The sequence below is a fragment of the Phodopus roborovskii genome, unplaced genomic scaffold, assembly GCF_943737965.1.
Source record: "Phodopus roborovskii unplaced genomic scaffold, PHOROB, whole genome shotgun sequence".
NCBI classification, from domain to species: domain Eukaryota; kingdom Metazoa; phylum Chordata; class Mammalia; order Rodentia; family Cricetidae; genus Phodopus; species Phodopus roborovskii.
In genome coordinates this window covers 205577-226999 of record NW_026125944.1, presented here as the reverse complement: position 1 = coordinate 226999, position 21423 = coordinate 205577, and the positions used below count along the sequence as shown (strand labels likewise).

The window sequence follows — 21423 nt, the reverse complement described above, 5'->3', positions numbered from 1 at the left end:
CAATTCATTAACAATATTATCATTTCTACAGTACAAACTAGAGTACTCATATTTAGCCCCTCTCGTGTGTCTGCTAACAATTACATTGAGAGAGCTGGAGAGATGGCTCAGTGGCTAAGGGTACTAGCTACTTTTCTAGAGGACTCAGGTTTGATTAGCAACCACATGGCAGCTCACACGGGATTGTAAATCCAGTCAGTTACAGGGAATCCAGCAACCCCTTCTGGTCTCCACAGGAACTGCGCAGACAAACGTGCAGGCAAAACATAAAATAAAATAAACATAAAATAAAAACATCTTTGGAATTTTTTTATAAAAGAATTACATTGTGTTCAACTGTACTCCAAATACTTTTGTAAACTGAACACAGTCAAGTGGAATAATGTCAAATCCTAGAATTGTATAGTTTGGGGAAGATAAATAGTATATAAAGCTTAACAATAAAAAGCACATTTTAAAAATTAAACCATCCTCCTATAGACACTGCAAACTCCATTTTCTTGAACGATTTCATTCGACCCAAAAATGCTAAAAAGTAGGATGTGAACTGTGAAATCTCCATTTCTGTTCGCTAGGGGCATTTGGGCCTGGACACAGCTGTATCTGCAACCAGTATCAGCACTTCCCTCTTCAGAGCTGTTTATGATGGAAGTGGCGGAAACTGCAGGCATCAAGGATGGAAGCAGAAGCAGGGCCTGGCTGGCCTTCTCAATATTATTAGCAAGGTGATAATTTAGAAAACAATTTTCAGCCTCCTTACCTGGAAAAGGGAAACTAATCTAGGTTTACCCTACACCCGAGGATATTGCATCCTAAGTGTTTGACCTTTGTCACAACACTCCTGCCTTGGCACACAGTGGGACTGTGCAGATTAAAGGAGGGATGAACACAAGATTCGGCAGTATAACCCTGTGTTATCTCTGACATGATTAAAAAGAATTTAAGCGGGGAAAGGCAGTTAACAGGTTTACCTACGTAGAGAAGGTACCAACACAGCAGCCTTTTCATGTATGACACGGGCAATCTCGACAGGTACAGTGTCTGCAACTATCATGCCTCTCTTAAAAATACAGAGACTGGGGACAAGAGGAAGCAGTCATTTCTGCACTGGACCTCGAGTAGACATCTCATAGGTGCCCCTCCTGTTATTTTCAAAGATGGATTGTCCTTCTCTCAAGGGAAGAAATAAGGAAGCCTGGATAACCACAGAGCATAAATCAGCCACCAGCTTAAAGAAGCAGAGGATATCTAGCCAAGGTGTGTGCTACATGAAAGGTCCAGACAGTGTGGCTACACGTACCAGTGTAGCACGGTCGCTTCTGAACTTGAGGGCATACTAGAAAAAGCATGTTGGCTCATGTTATAGTGACCCAGCAGACACACTCTTTGGTGTCTGTTTACCCACAGGTTTTTACGGTGACTTAACTCCTTCCACCCAGGACACACGGCTTCCTGGGGCTGGAAGTGCGTGGCTGGTACAAACTTTTCCAGCACCATCAGGGGCCCCTTCCACTCCTCCCAGCGTTTGCTCCATGCAGCTGTTCTGCTCCCTACTGTTCACACGGCAGCAAGAGCTGCTTTCTTTTCAAGCAAACCCTCTCAAGTTCTGTGGTGCCTGCCACATTCACTTTTATGTTCTCAAATTCAAAGCAAATGAGGCTTCTGCTTGAAAAGGCATTCCCCCAGAGAGCTAATATTTAGGGTAAGCAGTAATATTGGTTGGGTCAATTAAAATAAACCTTCTTAAACTTCTCAAACAAATAAAGCTCTTTGTATAATGCCACAAATTGGAAAGTTAGAGATCAGCATAAGAATCTGTAGCAATTAGTAGCTCTTACCTCCCACAGGATGTGTTCTGGAAGGGCTGGACACAGCTAAGAACAGCTACCAGTTGCCTAAATTGAAGAAAAAAAAAAGAAAGAAAGAAAAAAAAAGAAGCAAAATTACCTCTTTAGAAGAAAAGTCAGAAATAAAAGCATATCATCTTCCTTTGAAAAGACTCTTGGCAACACATTCTCCTTTTTATTTATAACCTGAAGAGTTAACAGAAAATAGTCAAGATGGTCTACACATTTCTCCAAATATCTGTTTATCATATAATGTTAGCCCTGGCAGTGGATCCGGCTCCCTCATTATCAAGTTGTATTAGCTCAAACTCTCAGCATTGTTAGGGGGGTGAGCTCATGGCCTATTTCAGTTTTAAATTAACATTTGGCAATCACCCGGGTAATCAAAACAAATGATTCAGTCATTTAGAATAGATTTATTAGTTGAGCCTTTTTTTCCTTTCTCTTTTAACATCTTTAGAATATTTTGCCACAGGAGGGCTCTGATCCAGCCAGAATATAGAGCACAAGTTACAAGAGGAATATTTAGGTGTTGCCATGGAGACGAGGTACCCTGTGACCAGTGAAGTTATCTCCCATCAATAACAGGATTAGGATGCAAGCTAGTTTGCAGGCTCTCCTCAATGTGAATGGTGCTGTGGTACTAGGAAACAGGTGTCCCTGGCTGCTGCTACCCATGACACAAATGCACTAAACAATGTCCTCCTGGCATACACATCGGCACCATGTACCTTTATATCACTTGTGAAGAGAACCTCGTAAATAACAGCTCCTTAAGTTGGATCCTGTTTGGGTTTTGTTTATTTGAGAAGGGTTCTCACTGCATGATCCACACTAGCCTCAATTCAGGGTTCCCCTGCTCGACCTCCCCCACAGTTGGCATCCAGGTATGTGTCACCACCATCAGCTGCCAACTGTTTTGTTCCCACACCCAGAACAACCTCTCAGGAAGTTTCAATGGGACAAACATAAACCAAGGATTGTAATCAGGCTTGAAACCCCTTCCGTGTCCCTGCAACCATTTCCAAGCTGATTATTAAGCAGGCAGTGACTACAGATTTAATTTTTTGTTTGTGCCAGACAAAACCTGGTCCAGTTAGCTCTATATGCATATGTATGTATGTATTTTGTTTATAAGATCTTAATGATGACTACTATTCTGAAGTTCAAACAGACACACTGTCAGTGATAAAGAGCTAACATTCAAAGAGAATCATTTAGAAGTGAACACAGGCCAGGCAGTGTTGGTGCACGCCTTTAATCCCAGCACTCAGGAGGCAGAGGAGGAAAGTTCTCTGAGAGTTCCAGGCCAGCCTGGTCTACAGAGTGAGTTCCAGGACATCCAGGACTGTTACACAGAGAATCATGCCCCCCCCAAAAAAGGAAGGAAGTCAGAGAACTACCTTTTACTCCTCTTCCCACCTACACAAGAGAAAATATTATGTTATTTATTTCACATTACATTTGTGTTTGTGCTAGAGAACTTTAATATTTCCTATTTCTTGGTAGGTGTGGTTGCATATATATACAAAAATATAATCTTTCATCCACATTCCACTCAAGAAACCTGCTGTTTCTAGAAGGTGTCACACCCTTAAACACTGCCTCTCTGAATAGTGCAACCTCACAAAGATACACAATCAAATAAGTATGACAAAAACACCTGTTACTCACAGAACATTAGATACACACTTATCACTTCTTACAGAAGACAAGCAGTTTAAATGCTATCAACTTGGAGAACAATTTATTATGCTCCCACAAATACTTGATAACCAAATGTACTCTTCTTTTAGACCCAACCCAACTTAATTTCAAAGTTGAATTCCTCATTCTAGTTTCAATATCCTATTTCATCTTACCCTTTCAGAACTGACTGTCCCTGGAGACATGCAATTTATACTGGGTACTACTCAAAATGAATCTGGTTCTCTACTTAAAGAGTCAGGTAGCTTCCCTCCTGAGATCTTGGCCCTACATATGCCTTCTTGCTACCTATATAATTTCTTGCTGGGTAGGGAGGGTTTACCAGTCCGATGATGCTGAAAATCTCCCTATTAACCAGACCAGGATACTGGCTATCCATTTCAGAAGTCCTTGCATCTTATGTTCCCTGACAGCCTCCAGAGGGCAGAAGAGAGAAAGACTCAAGACTGAGGAGGCAAAGCTCAAACACTGGAATTCAATTGTCTTCTCTTCCATAATTCAGTTTTTCCATCAGTAGCAAGGAGAAAATTTACAGTGAAACTTGAACTGCATTTGCATCTTCTTTTCACTTTCTTCTCTGTGTAAGTTCCACTTAACATTAGGTGGAGGCATGAAGATAAAGATACAGTAGGCACTATCTGTACACACTTTTCAGTATGTAGAATATAACCATGGCTTTGATCGGATACAATGCAGATGTTATCAACAATATTGTGCAAAACAAAGACTAAAAACAGAACAACAGCCAAACCCTGGTAAATCTGATGACAACAAAGTAATCAAAAGCAAAACTGAAATACTTTAGGGTCAGTTACACTTTCAAATAAGTCATGCCAATCTTACCCTATTTTGACAAATGAGTAAGTCAAATTAGAAATCTCATTTTGTTATTCTGGAATGAGCCAGACATTTCATCTTTGAGTCACTTAAGTCACTTCAGGTTTAATGAAAGTATTCTGGTCATAGACAATGATAACCTCTCATTAATTTCAGCAAAGTTTAAAGGATCCCCAAGTTGCCAATCAATTGAATGAATTATGTGAAAAATTAAAATGCAGAGACAACAGCTGCTTAAATGAACTGAAATGACCAGTTGAATCAATTAAAATGGACAATCTAGATGGATTCATTGTTTGCTTTCAGATGCTTTAGAGGTGACTGTCATGGCAAATATGCCTTAATCATGTTCTTCAGGATACTCTCTGAAGAGTAACTCCAATGTTACTTAGTCCGATACTTGTACTAATATGCACATCCGAGACACTAGCAAATGTGTCACTCAAAACATATTTTCAATGTTACCATAAAATGAGATAATAAATATAGCTGAAATGTCTTCTGGCTCCTTTTCTCTAGGAGAATGGAAATAATTTATTCAGATAAATGGTTCCAATAAAAATGCCTTATTTTAATAACTCCCACATTAGACCTGCAATGTAACTAGTTATTTAGTAATAATCTAATAAGCAAAGAAAAATTTAAAGTGTAGTTTTAGTTATATAAATGTAACACAAAGTTTTGTTATTTAAATAAGATTAGGGTTACAGTATATCTGGTAATATACTCTTGTATACTATAAAATCATTTCTTACATACAAGTTCCTACACTTTAGTTTTTTAGGACTATGAACACGTCACAAATTTGCATCCCATTATCATGGATGGCTATGCTAATCTCCTCTGTACTGTCTAGTTGGGCATTTGTTTTAGTTTGGGGGTGCAAGGAGGTGCACTCACTTGTGAGTGTGCACACTGAAATTAACACTTGGTGCCTTCCTTAGTCACGCGCTGCTTTAACTTTTGGGACAGAGTCTCTCACTGAACTCAGAGCTCACCAATGGGCTAGACTGGCTAGTCAGCAAATCCAAGAAATTCCCATCTCCATTCTCCATAGCACTGGGATTACAGACATGAAGCCTTGAATAGATATTTTTACATGGATTATAGAAATCTGAATTCGGGTTATCATGCTAGTGTGGCAAGAACTTTATGCACTGAGTTGTCTCCTCAATCCTTCTTAACAATTAAGTACTTACAGGTTTCTTCACAATTTGGAGATAAGCAGCATGGATATACAGTTTGGGGAAAGATCTCTTCTTTAAAGGCATTTGTTGTGTGTGCTACATTTAAAGTTGCAATCAGATTTCATTTCATGGAAAAACTAAAAAGTGCAGATTTCCCAAAGTCAGAGCAATGAGCCACTTTTAAACTCAGAACTGGAATAGATGTGAACCTCTTTTGATAGGTTTTCAAACCAATTAATAAGCTGAGTCTTTCCTCTAAACCAGCAAAAGGTGGAAGTGTGAAAAGTATGCCTTGCCATTCCTAATTCTAAGGCTAAACCCCGAGGAGCTCCTTCCACGGCCATGGCTTGATACAAGTTTCAGGGACCGGGCTAAAAAGAAGAGAATAGATTTGCCCACCTTTTACTGAAATGTCAAAATATTAATATTTACAAATTTCAAGAGCCATTTAAAACAGACGTGAAACTAAACCTATTAGGCACTCAGAAAAAAAAACAAAAAACAAAACCAAAACAAAAGAAAAAAAAAAAAAGAATGAAAAACCAACCGCATACAAAAGCAGTCAAATAGTGAAATCCAGGAAGGAAAATGGAGCAACAAATATGTGCTACGGTCAAAAGGTAAACCCTTAACATTCTTGTTCTTTGCCCTAATGTTCAATGATATTTTTGTTGTGTTTTAAAAATAAGAAGATGGATGTTCTTTCAATGACCATTACAGTGGCTCCCAAATAAAACAAATGATAAAATACAAATTCACTTAATTGACTGAGAGGCTTGAATTAGTCATTGCCAAGTTTATAACTTTCCCACAACTCCAAGCATTCTTTCATATTAAAAAACACAGCATTTTTCCCCTCTGACATGATGACTATGGGTAGTTCTTCAGGCAAGTATAATTTCTATTTTTATATAAATCTCTGTAGATCAATCCCCAAACTCAAGCAAAATGAAAGGCGTAAAGAACAGAGTACTGTATAGAACCCATGTGACAATTCTGACAGCTGTGCAAGATCACTGGTCCTTCTAGAAGCCAGAGAGCAACTCCTGCACCAAAGTTACTCTAAGGCTGTCAGGCCCAGGACCACCACTAAACCCTGCCCACCTTCAAGAACAAACATTCGGACTTATCATTTCCACAGCCCTAGTTTTGTCTGTTAACTGCTGCTTGATTACATCATCAGATCTTTTACATTTATTTTCTGTATCTGGCTGCATGTGTGCCTCTGAACCACCTATGGACCTGGTGCCAAAGAGGTTAAAAAGGGTTGTCAGAGGCCCCAGAACTAGAGTTCCAGGTGGTTACAAACCCCCACGTAGGTGCTGGGTTTCTGCAAGAACACCCAGTGCTCTTAACCACTGAATCATTTCCCCAGGCCCCTATCAGCCCTTTTAATGTTGGGCATAATCTCTTCATGTAGCTGCCAGATTAATCTTTCCAATGTATCACCTCCAATGTTTATATTAGCTGGGCATGGTGGCAAACACCTTTCATCCCAGCAGGAGGCAGAGGCAGGCAGATCTCTGTGAGTTTGAGGTCAGCCTGGGCTACAGAACAAGTTTCAGGGCAGCCTAGGCTACATAGAGAGACCCTGTATCAAAAAGCAACAAAGAAAAAGTTTTATATCCTTTCTCTAAATAACCCTCCTTCTGTGTATGACCTAAGCCACAAGTTCTTTCACGGAGGCTCTGGTCTTCTTTCCACATCCCTAGCTTTGGCTGTCTCATTACTTCGAGAGTTCTAAGCCACCAGAAACCATACAGGTGATATTCCCCTCTAAATCAGTGCCTCTCAAAACTGGCTGCCCATGAGGGGCCAGAGACCAGTGATATACCATATAGCCAGAGTGAGATTTATGAATAAATAGATCCTTTAAGGCAGTGGGGTTCTCACCCTTCCTGATGCTGTGACCCTTTAATACAGTTCCTCATGGAGTGGTGACCCCCCCAATCATAAAATTTATTTCGTTGCTACTTTGTAACTGTAGTTCACTGCTGTTATGAATTGTAACATAAATATCTGATATGCATGACATCTGATATGTGACCCCCAAAGGGGTCTCAACCCTCAGGTTGGAAATCACTGCTTTAAGTGATTAGAGCATGCAGGCTCTCCCTCCTGAAAGAAAGGCCCACTGCGGTTCCCCCGCAGTGTTAAGCCCTCTGGCCTTTCTGCCTTTCCCCTCATATAGGACCTTTTCCACTGAACCCACCTTTCCATTGTCCCTCATGTGTCTGGCCATGCTTCCCAGTGGTGATTCCTATTCGGCGGCTGCAGTACAACATTGCCAAAGCAGGACTACAACTGGGAGCTTAATAATCTCTCCAGACTGCACAGTAGTCAAGGACACCCTATGGCCTTCCTTTCTTCTCTTTCCTCTCTCAGCTCTCCTGATCTTCCTTGGTGCAAGAACATGACTATTTCCATATGCTCTGAAGGCCATTTTTAAATGTAAGTAATGAGACAACATTAAGAGGTAAGGTCTTGAGATGACTTAATCAAGAATGAAACCCTGGTGAGTCAGATCAGTTCCCTTACAAAACGGCTGACCTATCACCTTCTTTCACATGAAGATACATCACCCCTCCATTCCAGAGAATGCAGCATCAAGGTGTCATGCTCTATATTGTAAGCAGTATCCACCAGACAATGGATGTGCTGGTACCTTCAAGTCTCCGAACAGTGAGAAACAAATTTGTTCATTTTAAGTCAACCCCAAGCCTTGGGTAATCTGTTATAGCAATACAGAAAATGCAGTATCCTATCTACAGTGAAGATTCCCTAGATTAATCTTATATAAAGCCAAAGTTGACAGCCACTCTCCCCGAGTTCATATAACTCATAGCTGACACACTGGTAGGTATCAGATTTACCCGACTGAGTCCCTTGTTCTAACACAGGTGGTGATGTCCCATCCTTGGCACTTCTGATTCAGTCAGCTTGGGTAGAGCTCATGAACCTGAATTTCTAAGAAGATTGTAGGACCAAGAATCTACTTGCTACTCTGTGCTCGGGGTCCGAGGACCTCACATGTATAAACACCGATGTGTAGTCATGATGAGTATAATTGTATGATGTAAATAGATGCACCATAAAACAAATAAGTATATCTATAGGTTGAGCATCCCTTCCCTGAAATCTGTTTTGTTTTTTGAGACAGAATTCTGTCAGTATAGCTTTGCCTGTCCTGGAACTCACTATGTAGACCAGAGGCAGATCTGCCAACCACTACTCCTGAGTGCTGGGATGAAAAGGTGTGCACCACCACACCCAGCCCCTTCCCTGAAATCTTAAAACTACTGGCATTTCAGATTTAGGTTTCTTGCCAAGATTTTGGAATATTTATTTAGACTTCACCACTCAAGACGCCCTAATCCGAAGTATGAAATGTCCTGCTACCAGGGCATTTAGGGATGTTTAACCTTGTACATCTCATTTAAACAAAAGAAAATGTAGACTATTCTGAAATATCCACAAATGTCTAAGGACAATTCAGTGAAACTGTCTTTTTATAAACTGAAGCCTAAGTGCAGGGATTATTTTCTTAGAGATCCAAATGGTCCTCTGGGAAGGGTTCACAATTCCTGACTCTCCCCACTCCCTGCCTGCCCGGTTCAATACTGTTTCTAGCACATCTTTGCTATATTGCTAACAGCGTCTCCAATTATAAAGAACATTCCTTGCTTGGAGAGATTGATTTTACTGTTGTCCATAATATGTGACACATATATGTGTATGTGCTTTAGAGTGAACACTGAAAAAAGCATCTGTTGGTTTTGCTTTATGATGTACTCAGCCCCATACTTGTCAGAAGCTGGGGTTGGCAAGTTGCATATTGGCAAACAGGCAGCTCCACTGCAATCAATCAGCCACAGAGTAAATCATATCCACATGTGTGCTGCCATTATCTGTTATAGCAACAATGACAAACACATGAAGAGAATGTATGGGGGCCCGAAACATGGCAGGGATAATAACAAGTTTACAAGGTGACACAATTCTGCTTTCAAATTCCATGTCACAAAACATTTACGAAGTGCCTACCATTTTATTTGGAAGAAGATACTACAGCAACAAATTCTGAGTGGTAGGAAATTATACAATGCAATGCACTGGTAGTTTTGGTATGTCAATCGGTCTTCCTTTGCAAGCAGGCAGGGGCCTTCCTTGTTCTTTAACAGACAATCCACAAATAACCACACTACGGATAAAGAGGAAATAAAGAGAAGGAGAAACTAAGAGGTGCCAAAAGCTAGCAAGAAGCAAGAGAGTAAACATCAAGGGAACAAGAAGATGCTGTCACATACCTGCCCTGTAGCCATTGCCTTATCCTCCCCAGTCCTTCCAGACAAAGCTGACTCTCCCTATCCACAGGTTCAAGCAACTTTGCATGGAAAATATTCAGAATAGAATATTACTTGTGTGAAGAGTATGCAGATTTTTCTATTTTAATTATTCCAAACAATGTTACAATAGATACAGATGGTTTAAAATATACAAAAGGATGGGCATAAGTCACATAAATGTACATGCTCCAATTTATATAAGGGACTTAGAAATTGTAGATTCTTGCTCTCTAGGGGGAGGGCCCTGGAACTGAACTTTCAACAGTTTGCATTAGTGTAGTACATTTGCCACATCGATGAGACAATATTAATACATTATTATGAACTAAAATATATCTTAGTGACTACAAGTTACACTAGGGTCCATGCACTTTGCAGGCGTTGACAAATGTTGAAAGTGTGAATAATTTCTTTGCAGTACACCCTGAAGAACAATAAATACCTGTACCTCAAGAGCACTGAGCTGATTAAACACTGTTAAAGGATGCACCGCAGGACTATTGTAATCCCTTTCTTTAGCTTCATTGATTCATTGTTCCAAAATGTCTGTAATGTAGCACAGGAAATATACTGCTTTGGTTTTCTAAATACCAACCTTTCACGACCCTACAACCTCCAGTGTGGCTCCAAACTTGAAAGCATTCTGAAAGTTTTATTGGATCCCAAAATGAAAAGTCGGAAACACGGCCCCAAAGATGCTGAATTCCTGCTGGGTTCCCGCTCAGGCTGGAGACATTTATGAAATGGCTTTTAAGAGACAAGCGAGGCCATGCAGAAGAAGTACCATGAGGAAACAGGAAAGACGATAGAGAGAAAAGCAGGAAGGAAGCCAGAGAGGGCAGCCATGGGACAAAGCAGCAGAGGTGGGGGAGTGGGCACAGAGCAGGGCACAGAGCAACCAACAGAGTGGCAGCGAAAGCACTGCCTGACTTTCCAAGTCCCCTGACAGTAAGAAAGGGACAAATTATGCCTGACTACAGCAGCCCCAAACGTCTTCCAATAATTCTTTCTTTAATTGAGTAACACAGGTGAGAAAAACTGAATATGCCAAAAAAAAAAAAAAAAAAAAAAAAAAAAAAAACCTGTTCTACACATAATGTGTAAATGGGGTATGGAAGCTATGCACAGAAAGCCCCACTCCATTGGCAGGCTCATAGGTTATTCCTATAAGATGACTGTACGTGTGTCTATCAGTGTGTACCTGAAGATACAGACGTTCAGTCAATGCCACGCTAAATGGATCCTGATTACACCTGCGCTGAAAAGCACCCCACTGGGACGGTGAATTTTTCTGTTCTTTGTGTGTGTGCATGAGTGTGCACACACATAGACCAGAGAAATAACAGCTCACTGATTCAGCTAGACTACATGGCCTAGGGACCTGCCTGTCTCCCCCTCCTCCCCTGGTCCTAATGCTGGAATTGCAATCCATGAGCCACTACACTCAGCTCTTTTAATAAAAAAGAGATGTTGGTGATCAAAACTCACATATTCAGGATTATAGAGCAAGTATGTCACTAACTATGCTATCTTATCTCTCCGGGCCCTTTCTGTACCTTTTCTTTTTAGATAGACAAGTACCTACCATTCTGTTTCAACTGCCTTCAATAATCAGTATAAGATGCTCTATTGTTATTTGTTACTTCAGTAATTATTAGTTATTAACAACAGGTTATACTGTAGATCTTTAGGAGGCCATACCATCTAGGTTTGTACAAGTATAGACTGATGTTTCTACAGTAAAGTTTCCTGACAAGTTTCTGAGAAAATAAATCCATCATTTGGTAACATAACCATATATAAATCTCATTTATTCTTTTTCCTTTTTTTGTTTCATGAATAAGTTGAGGCAAATTTTCAATTTTTAATTTCCTGGATTTTGTTTGATTTTATTTGTTATGTTTGTTTGGTGGTGCTGGGAATTGAACTAACTGGTAGCTGGTGAATCTAAGGCAAGTGCTCTTCCACTGAAGCAACAGCTCCAGCCCACTTCTGCTGATCTTGAGCATTTGACTTTCCAAGCAAACTGTAAGAATATATACATACAGCTATTCTATTACACATAATTACTTCTCTCTTGGCTGCAATTTGCCTTCCACCCAAAATATGCAATGAAACTATCTATTAAGTAGTTTGCTGGGAGGTAATCAGGAAAGTATTTCAGAAAAGCCACGCCCAGGATTCCTCTGTAATATTACTTTGCTTTAAATATAGAGGACAAGATTGAGACTTGGACATGATCCGTTTTTTGTACATAATCCGTTTTTTTGTATACAGGAAGATACACAAACTTCTAAAGTTATTTTGGTAAGGGGTTTTCACACAAAAGCACATCAGTAGGTGCTTTAAGGGGTGAGAAATGCATATTCCAACTATAAGAGTAGTTTTGTGGGTATTTACATTTGTCACAACTCATCAAATTAGAGCTCTTAAATGGCTATCATTTCTCATACAGAAATGATGGTCCAGAAAGAAGGCTTCATCTACACATTCAGGTATAATCTTGCATCACGTCATTTTAATTTGGAGGCTCAATTTGTTCTCTTTTCTGGATTTTTTGTTTTTGTTTTTTTGTTTTTGTTTTTGTTTTTGTTTTTTTGAGACTGGGCCTTGCTGTGTACTCTAAGCTGGCCTCAAACCCATGACCCTCCTGCCTCTGTTGGGATTACAGATGTGTATCATCATAGCTTCTTTACTTAGTGAGATGGAAAATCCCTTCTCAGTTCTTCCTCTCAAAGGCTCTGAATCTCTTGTGGCAAAGGAAGGACTCGGCTAGCACCTGAAAATTGTCTGACCCCTACCATCATATCCAAGGCAATGTTTCAGTTGTGTTGTTGTTTGCTTATAAATTGTTGACAAGCATGCATTTTGTTCATTCAAAATCAGCAACTTTATAATTTACTGCTCTCTCCCTATTTTCCTCCCTCTCCAACTTCTTCCCACCTCAGCACCTTAGTTTCTAGCAAGCCTAGAGAGAAAATTCACATGAAAGTGAAGATAACTGATTACAGGCAGATGCTAAAACTCTGCTTCACAAACAGGGATGGTGCAAAAAACTAGACCTGGCATAGTTCACTGAAAAGCCAACCGTAAAAGTCTTCCTAACAAATCATACATTTCAAACCGAACAGAAGTCAACAGCCTAAACCATACTCTAAAACTGAAGTGAATGACAAGCTTTCCCAACTATTCAAGCACAGAATTAGTTTTATCCTGCCTCACCAAAGCAATGCTGTCAATAACACTTCTGTATTTCCAGCTATCACTTTTTGAGCATGAAAAAATTAATTAAAAACCGTGTGGCTACAGGTGCAGTAGCTTATGGGCAAACTGCTAACAACAGGAAAGCTGAGGTAGGAGGAATCCAGCCTGAACTTCATTGTGAGACCCTATCTTAAAAAATAAAAATAAAAATTACAACCTCGTGGATATTACAAATTTGTTTTATTAAAATGTCCTGGAAACATCTGTATCTTAAGAGTACATATGCCATATTTATGTGGTCAAATAAAACCTAACTTTGAAGACTTATTTAGACTGCTCCCATTGAAAAGCTTTACTGCATTTTTAAAAAGTCTACGTGACTCCTCTCTGTACTTTTTATCGATAATAGCTTAAGTTGGAGGGAAAATCCACTCTGATGACTGTCACTGTACTTCTGAAACCTACAAGGAGCTAGTCATTTGTTTATGATGCACCATACTCAATACCAGGCACAATGATGAACAGGAACAAAGGCAATTTTCAAACACAATCCTAGTCAAAATGACAATTTTGTCCTTTGTTCCACTCATATCCCTCAGCAGTAAGCATCTGCATAATCATTACAAACCCTTTTCAATGTGCTGGTATCCACCTATAAAGAAAAAGCACTTTGCATTCACAAATAGCCATGTATAGGGCCCATGTAACCTCTCCATATTTGGTTTAGTCTGTACTGTCAATAATATCTCTGTACTGAGTAACACCACATCTTCTCATTTCACCTCTACTCTGGAAATCATCTATAGTGGAGAAATAGACCTAGCCCAGTTGAGTAGTGTAACTACAACAGTGGCGAATCTAGATAAGAGAAAGGCGGATGTAGTGGCTGGAAAATTGGCTGCAGTGATGATCCCGAGGAAAAGGGAAGTCGGCACAGTGATCTGGACTAACAAAAGTGACTCTGATGGTAAAAAGACATGCAGTGGTCATACAGAGACAGGGGCACCCACACAGCTATAGAAAGAAATGTCTTAATCCAAGGGGAAAGGGAGGAACTCTAAAAACCTTAAAAATAAAGTGCGAATGAGTCGTTCTTAACTTCTTTAGACAGGAGCGGGTCAGAGGACAACTCCAACTCCCATCAGCTTTCCCCTCACTGCAAAGTGACTCACTGGCTAGCTGTGCAGCACTAATCCAGATCCTCTGAGGGCTTAGAAGACCTGACAGCATCTTTAAGTTAGCAACTTAGTAACAGACTTGAGTCTACCATGAGAAATTGAGGGCAATTTTAGAAGATGCAAAATCAGTCATTAACTTGTAGATGGAAGATCATATGTGCTTTTCATTTTCTCCTCAGAGCCATTCTGCATTTTCTATATTTTCCCACAACAGAAAAGTACTAATCTTATTGAAAAGTGAATTCCAGAAAGGATTGTGCACTCTTACAAGTTTCCCCAGACCTGCCATCTATCTGAAATTAGCGGGGTAAGTCTGGGGAATGCAGGTCAGTGGCAGTTCACCAAGCTCACATGCACAAGGCCAGTCTCCATACCCCACGAAGCAAAGGCTAAAGTAAAGCACAACTGGGCAGTATCACCATGCCTGCCTGCCTGCCTGCAGTGACTGATTAGAACTTGGCTGAATTCAGTGGCCAGAATCAGGACATTATCATCATAATCACCGTCTATGGCTGGCAGTCCTATGTGGAAATCAAAACAAGCATTTTATCGAAATAACAGGTTTTTATGCTCCAGCACCCTGGCCCTGGAGGATCATGGTTAAAATTCCTTTCAAACTTAAAGTAAATTAAGTGAAATGACAAGACACTTTTCTGCCTGTGTGTGTGTGTGTGTGTGTGTGTGTGTGTGTGCACACACACACACACACACACACACACACACACACACACACACGGGCGCATGCGCACATGCACGCTTTCCAAACAAAATATTATTGGGTTTCTAAAAATTTCTCCTCTTTTTATGCTTTAAAACAAAATACATCAAAGGAGAAATATTTAGCTGTTAAAACAAAATACCTCCAAATGGAAAACACAAGTATGAATCTGATGTTTATTATAAAAGCAACTTCCATAGCAAGCATAAATGTTCAAAATGTATAAAAAGAGAAAACCAAATGCTGTCATTAGCGAGTTCTGTAAGGCAGTTCTAGGGAAGGGAAAGGCAAGTTTCTGGATGGACACCAATGCAGATAATGCAGAAGTTTGCAGCTATCTAAAAAGCATTGCCTTGAAATTTCAGGTAAACCAGAGAAGTTCTCCAAAATAAACATTGCAGTCTTTTGACTAAAATAAATTTTGACTAAAATAAATTCCATGTTGAATTCAATTCTCATCAGTTGAAGAGAGTAGATTTCTACCTCACTCTCAATCTGAGCACAGTAAAAATTCATTGGCAACACACACTTCCTCTAAAATTACTTTTTACCCAACACCCATTACTCTTCTCTCTCTCTACTACGTACTTCAACTCACCACCAACCTTTATGATAGGGACAATGGCTTAGCCATGGAACTACAACTCAAATACCAACTCTGGCACTTATTAGTTGGGCTGTCTTGGACTTGTTTTTGTTGTTTTGTTTTCAAGACAGGGTTTCTCTGTGTAATGCAGACCAGGCTAGCCTGAAAATCGCTCTGTAGACCAGGCTGGCCTGGAACTCAGAGATATACCTCCCTCTACCTCCCAAGCGCTGGAATTAAACGAGTACACCACCATGTCTGGACCTAGTCTGACTCTTATCTATGAAATGTGCATCTTTATGATTTTGTAGAACTAAGAGGAGCAAGTCAGACCATGAGTGTCAATACAACTAACATAATTCCCAAAATGCAGCTAAAAAACAATTAATGTTGGTTTCCTATTCCCCCCTTTCCTCTTCCCTTGCTACTTACTACAAGCCCGGTCAAATTTATCACTCCTGGTACTTAGGACATATAGTAACTTTCAATTTTCTCAATACCATACTCTATATTTATTATAAAAATCTTGCAAATGAAAAAGCCTGTATGTACTAATGAACTTGTATAGCATTTAAAATTTTGTTAATTGAGATTTTTGAATGGTGCCCACCACAAAGGAGATCATGAACTTCAGAAGATTTTCATCTTTACTCCCAAGGCAAATTATTTTACCTCTCTGAACCTGGTTCCTCATTTACCAAAAAGGAGATATATAATATATGCAAGTACCTGGAACAAAGTACCAGAAACACAAGCTGTTACTCTAATTATTCAGTTTGGTTGTCAGGAACTAGCCACTCTGAAGTCTAATCAAATGAGCTCAGCCAAGTACTCTACAGGGTCACATGAACACATGGCTATTGTCCTTTCCTCTCCTGAAATTATGTGTTCCTGTGTTTGCAAAGGAAATTACATCAACCTCAGCATTACTGAGACTTCAGGCTCAACACATTCATGCTGGGGTTGCTGTCCTATGAGTTCTAGGATATAAGTAACATCCCTGTCCTCTAGTGACTAGATTCCAGGAAGTGCATCTGGAAAAAAAATCTCCTGGGCATTGTCCACTGACCCCTGTGTGGCAAATTCCCTGGGGATAAAAAACCACCAGTCCAGCACATTCCACAAACAGAAGGAATCTCCAGGATCTCAGATGGTACCCTGCAGAAGATCAAAGGTTGATTAAGCTACTATTAAATACTATTTACTCTTCTGAACTCCATCACCCATGACCAACCATAATTCAAAACTGACTACAGAGAAATAACTTGGGGGTCTCAATTTGCCATTAGAAAACGTTTTAAATCACAGGAAGGGAATAATAATGAAAAAATAATTTAGCCATGCCTTTAATCCCAGCACTCAAGAGGCAGAAGGTGGTGGATCTCTATGTGTTCAATGCCAGCCTGGTCTACATAGTAAGCTCCATAACAGCTTTAAGAAAGGCGAATTTAAACACCAGTAAATCCGATATGTTCCATTTAATTTATAGCAAATAATTTGTACATTATGCCTACATATCAACACTGTACCTCATAAATACATATAATTATATTGACCAAAAGAAGGAGAGAGGCACGGTGGCACACGCCTGTTTTCCCAGCAATCAAGAGGCAGAGGTGGGAATATTGTGAGTTGAAGGTCTGCCTGAAGTATAGGAGACTTTGCCTCAAAAATAACAAAAAAACTTAAAAGAGAAAATCCATAAACTATAAGACAGTCTCTCAATATTCATGGGTGACTGGTTCCAGAACCTATGGATAGCAAAACCCATAGATGATCAAGTCTTTCATATAAAATTACACTGTATTTACACATAAGCTACATTTTCTCATATATTTTAAAGTACCTTACATTCTTAAGATACCCAATACGGTATTAATGCTATGCCATTTTCATAAGACAAAGAAAAGTCTATAAATGTTTAATAAAGATGTCAACTTTGTTAATATTTTCAACAGCTGATTGGTTGAATGAAAAAGATGTCTCAAACAAAGGCACTGGACAAAAATGATTTCACCGTTTGCAGGACTGAAGACTGTTTAGCATATACACAGCTTCTATGGATATATTCAAAACAGTCCAGATATGTCTTCATAATTCACAACAGATTAACTGTCTATACTTTACCTTTCTATAATCACACCAGAAAGGCAGGAGATACTTCTTACACACTTGGTATCTGGCCACGGGGTATGAGTGCCTCCATAAGAGGAGGTGACTATGTAAATGGCTGTTGGAGAAAGGAATGGTTATGTATTCTACTTAATTAGGTACTGTGCTGGCAGGGAGAGACAGAGACAGAGAGAGGAAGAGAGGGAGGGAAGCAAGGAGAGAGCGAGGGAAACTTTTTTATTTTTTATTTATTTATTTTTTTGGTATGTTCAACAGGAGCTGAAAGAGAAAAAAAATCTCTTAAGAAAAAAAATGACAACAATATACTCTCTTTTTTCCCAAATCCAAACAACTGGGTAGTTCAGTTAACAACAACAACAAAAAATAATGTGTAGACAGAAGTTAAGGAAAGCAGCCAACGAGATAAGGACTAACATTCAAGCAAGCAGGAACATTTGTTCAACTCTCACAAGGTTATAAAAGCCAATGATGCTGGCACCAGAGGGGGGTAGAGGGGGATGGTGAGGGGGGAAAAGGAGAACCAGGAGGAAGAGATTAGGAAAACAGGGTACAGCCTCAGGAGATTAGCTGCCATGCCTTCAACAAATTATTTGTTTTTAGTGTCTAAACTTGGGCAAAGGAGTTTGTTCCATGATAATGGCGCCTGCTCTGCATGTGTGAGGCCCTGGGTTCCAACCCCAGTGCTACAACAAATGAATAAATAAAGAAATACTCAAACTGAAGGCCTGGTGCTGAGTTTCTCACACAAAGGCTTCATTTACAAGTTACTTTTCCAATAGATAACTAGCCAAATCTTTATGATTATTTAGAACTACTCTTTCCCTGAACCGTTAATTTCTTCTGCACGTTCTCCCATCTTACAACAGGTTCTCAAAAAGCCAAGTAAAGACTCACTTTGCTCCTTTTGTTTAGAGAGAAACTTAAGGCCCATTTTCCCACCAACATACTGCTCCTTTTAAGAGATTTTTTTTTAAACCACTTTCATCATTCTTATTCCTCAGAAGAAAAAGAAGAAAAAGAAGAAAAAGAAGAAGGAAAAAACAAAACAAAACAAAACAAAAAAACACCAGGCTTAAATTCTGTTGTGAAAATAGTGTTCCTTCTCACGATTGCACTGATGCAGCACACAGGTCACATAAATGTTAGAATGGTACACACAATAGCATAAGTAAATGCATTTTTGTTCATCATGCAAACTCATGCTCTACTGCCACTAAAACAGTCAATATCTTATTCAAGTGATCATTTAATCATATTATCTCCAAAAAGCTCATAAAAGAAAAGTTTTTACCAAATTGCATGTTACAGTTTTTTGTTTCATCCCCAAATCTAGACTTGCTTGAAAAAAAAAATTTTCCTTCTTGAAAAAAAAAATTAAATATTGGAATGGAAACCTAGAATTTCAAAAGCCATGAGTGGTTACAGAATCTATATGGTACTATTAGAATGCATACTTGCTGTGTGGTGGTTTGCACAAATCATGGCCTATCAAAAAAAAATGCCCTGTTGCATAAAGATCCTATTTGCCTTTAAAAATGTTAAATACATGTTTTTAAAGACCGAAGGTAGGCTAGATTGGAACCTTATGTAACTAAGACGGGAAACTATTATAGTCCTAGCACATTTAAGGCCCACAGTTTTTTAAATGCACATTTTTCTTAAGCAAATATGGGAATGAATTTCCATAGACAAAACTACCAACCCCAGGCCCTTGATGTTTTTTTCAAGTGTGTGGAATGGGGAGCGGCCTGTTCCTGGGGATAGATGAGGATGAAAAACTCTTTACCCAATTCCATGTGACCCATAATTTAAACTTGTGCTATTCTGTAAATGTTCTCATTTCCAAGGACCATTACATTCATATTAAAACATCCTTAATCAAGATAACAAAAATATTCCCAGTATTTTATAAACTCGAAATACATTTGATAACATGGAGAATTACAAGCAATTACCAAATGATAGCTCCAATTAGGAAAACTGGATCTATTCCAAACTCAAATCAAAGGAGGCTCAGATAGTCCCTATGGCATAATTTAAATGAAGAGGATTTCCAGCAAAGACATTTGTCCCACTCTTAACCTTCAGGAAATTCAAAACCCAAATCTGAAATCACATTCATACACTTTGTTGTCTCCTGTTCCTAATGTGCCCCCATGGTTGTTGGAGTCCTTGTAACCAGAATGAGACTGAGAAACTCACAAGGCCCACATGGAGAAAATAATAGAGCCTTTCTGATTCAAATCTCCACCTAGTTGTGGAAGGCTAAGCAATGGGAACTTCGGAAGCAGAAACCTCTTCCCCCATAGCCCAGGACAGCATGTAGTGGGAATTTCAGGCCTTTTTGAAATATAAAAGGTCACACCCAGCAGTTTTCCTAACCTACCTTGCCAAGGCTCAACCAAGACTCAACCTAAGTGCTAGAACCTTCCTCTTGCTTCCACACTGGAGCTGAAATCCAGTCCCCTGTCCCCACCCCCCATTCCCCACATCACTGCCATTCCCCTAGGAGAGCAGAACCTTGCAACCAACCCTCTCCCTTCCTCAGTATTCTTCCTTCCATCCCCAGCATCCCCAAAGGCAAAACCACTACACAGCTCCCTCAACTTCTCCATGGAAGGAACCAAGGCAGGTTCCACCTTCCTCTCCAGCCCAACAGGCGCCATCCTTAATGGAAAACCAATGAAGCACCCCCCACCGTCATCGTCACTATCATCCCCCCCGCTACTCTCAACTGCTGCTAGCCATCCTTTTAAAAAGAAAAAAAAAAAAAAACCCAAAGGTGTCCCCTACCTCGCCCCACCCCCACTGCCCGCCATCCTGGGGAAGAAAACCAAAAGCCCCCCTTTTTTTTACTCCCACCGTCCATCCTTGCAGAGGAAAGACTCAGCCACCCCCTCGGAATCCCGCTCCCCCACCCCCAGGAGAGCGAAAGCCCTGGGGAGGAGGGCCCAGGCACGCACCCTAAGGAACCCTGGAGCCCCGGCTCCCCCAGACCCCAGCATGGGCGAGGCCGCCCAGGCCGGAGGCCGCAGGTACCCAAGCCCTGCAGGTCGGCGCAGCCCCCGGAGTGGCGGCCGCCGAGCAGACAGCTGCGGCTCCGCAGGGAAGCGGGAGGCGCACACCCACGCACCCGCCGAGGGGAAGCGGGCTCACTGTCTGGGGATGCTCACCCGTGCAGCTGTCTAGGCGGCACCGGTGGCCGCTGCCAGCTCCGAGGCCAAGGCTCGGCGGCGACAGCAGCGACTGAGGACTGAGCCCCCTCGGCCGGGCGGTGGATGTAGGGCGCGCGGGGAGGGGCGCACGAGAGTGGGAGGGGAAGGAGGGAGCACGCGCGGGGGCGGGGGCGGGCGGGCGGGCGCGGCCCACTCAGGGCGGGGCGGGGCAGGGCGGAGCGCGCGTCCGCCTGGGCTCTGCCCGTGGCGCGGGGACTGCGGTGCGGCGGCGGCGGGGTGGGGGGGGGGAACCTGGCGCGCGCGCGGGAGCCGGCCGGGCAAGCGCGGGAAGGGGGCGCGGCTGCGTGGGCCCCGCCTCGGGAGAGGCCCGGCTGCCTGCAAGGTTTGCACGGGTGCGCGCCGGAGGTGGCCGCGAGCCCGCGGTGGCGCGGCTTTCCTGAGCACCCGCTAGCGTCCAAAGGGCACGCGGAGGGCGGGCTGGGGGCGAGTGCCGCCTCCTCCCTA

At 41.2% G+C, this 21423-nt stretch overlaps 1 protein-coding gene across 1 annotated transcript in view; it reads right to left on the bottom strand.

Annotated features, from left to right (window-relative positions):
* Window positions 1-21072, bottom strand: part of Fhl1 (four and a half LIM domains 1) — a 60752-nt gene extending 39680 nt beyond the window's left edge. The window contains exons 1-2 of the mRNA XM_051179108.1: window positions 20917-21072; window positions 1839-1895 (exon numbers count right to left, since the gene is read on the bottom strand). The gene's annotated coding sequence lies outside the window, so the exon portion shown is untranslated. The remainder of the gene's footprint in view (window positions 1-1838; window positions 1896-20916) is intronic.
* Between the last annotated feature and the right edge of the window lie 351 nt (window positions 21073-21423).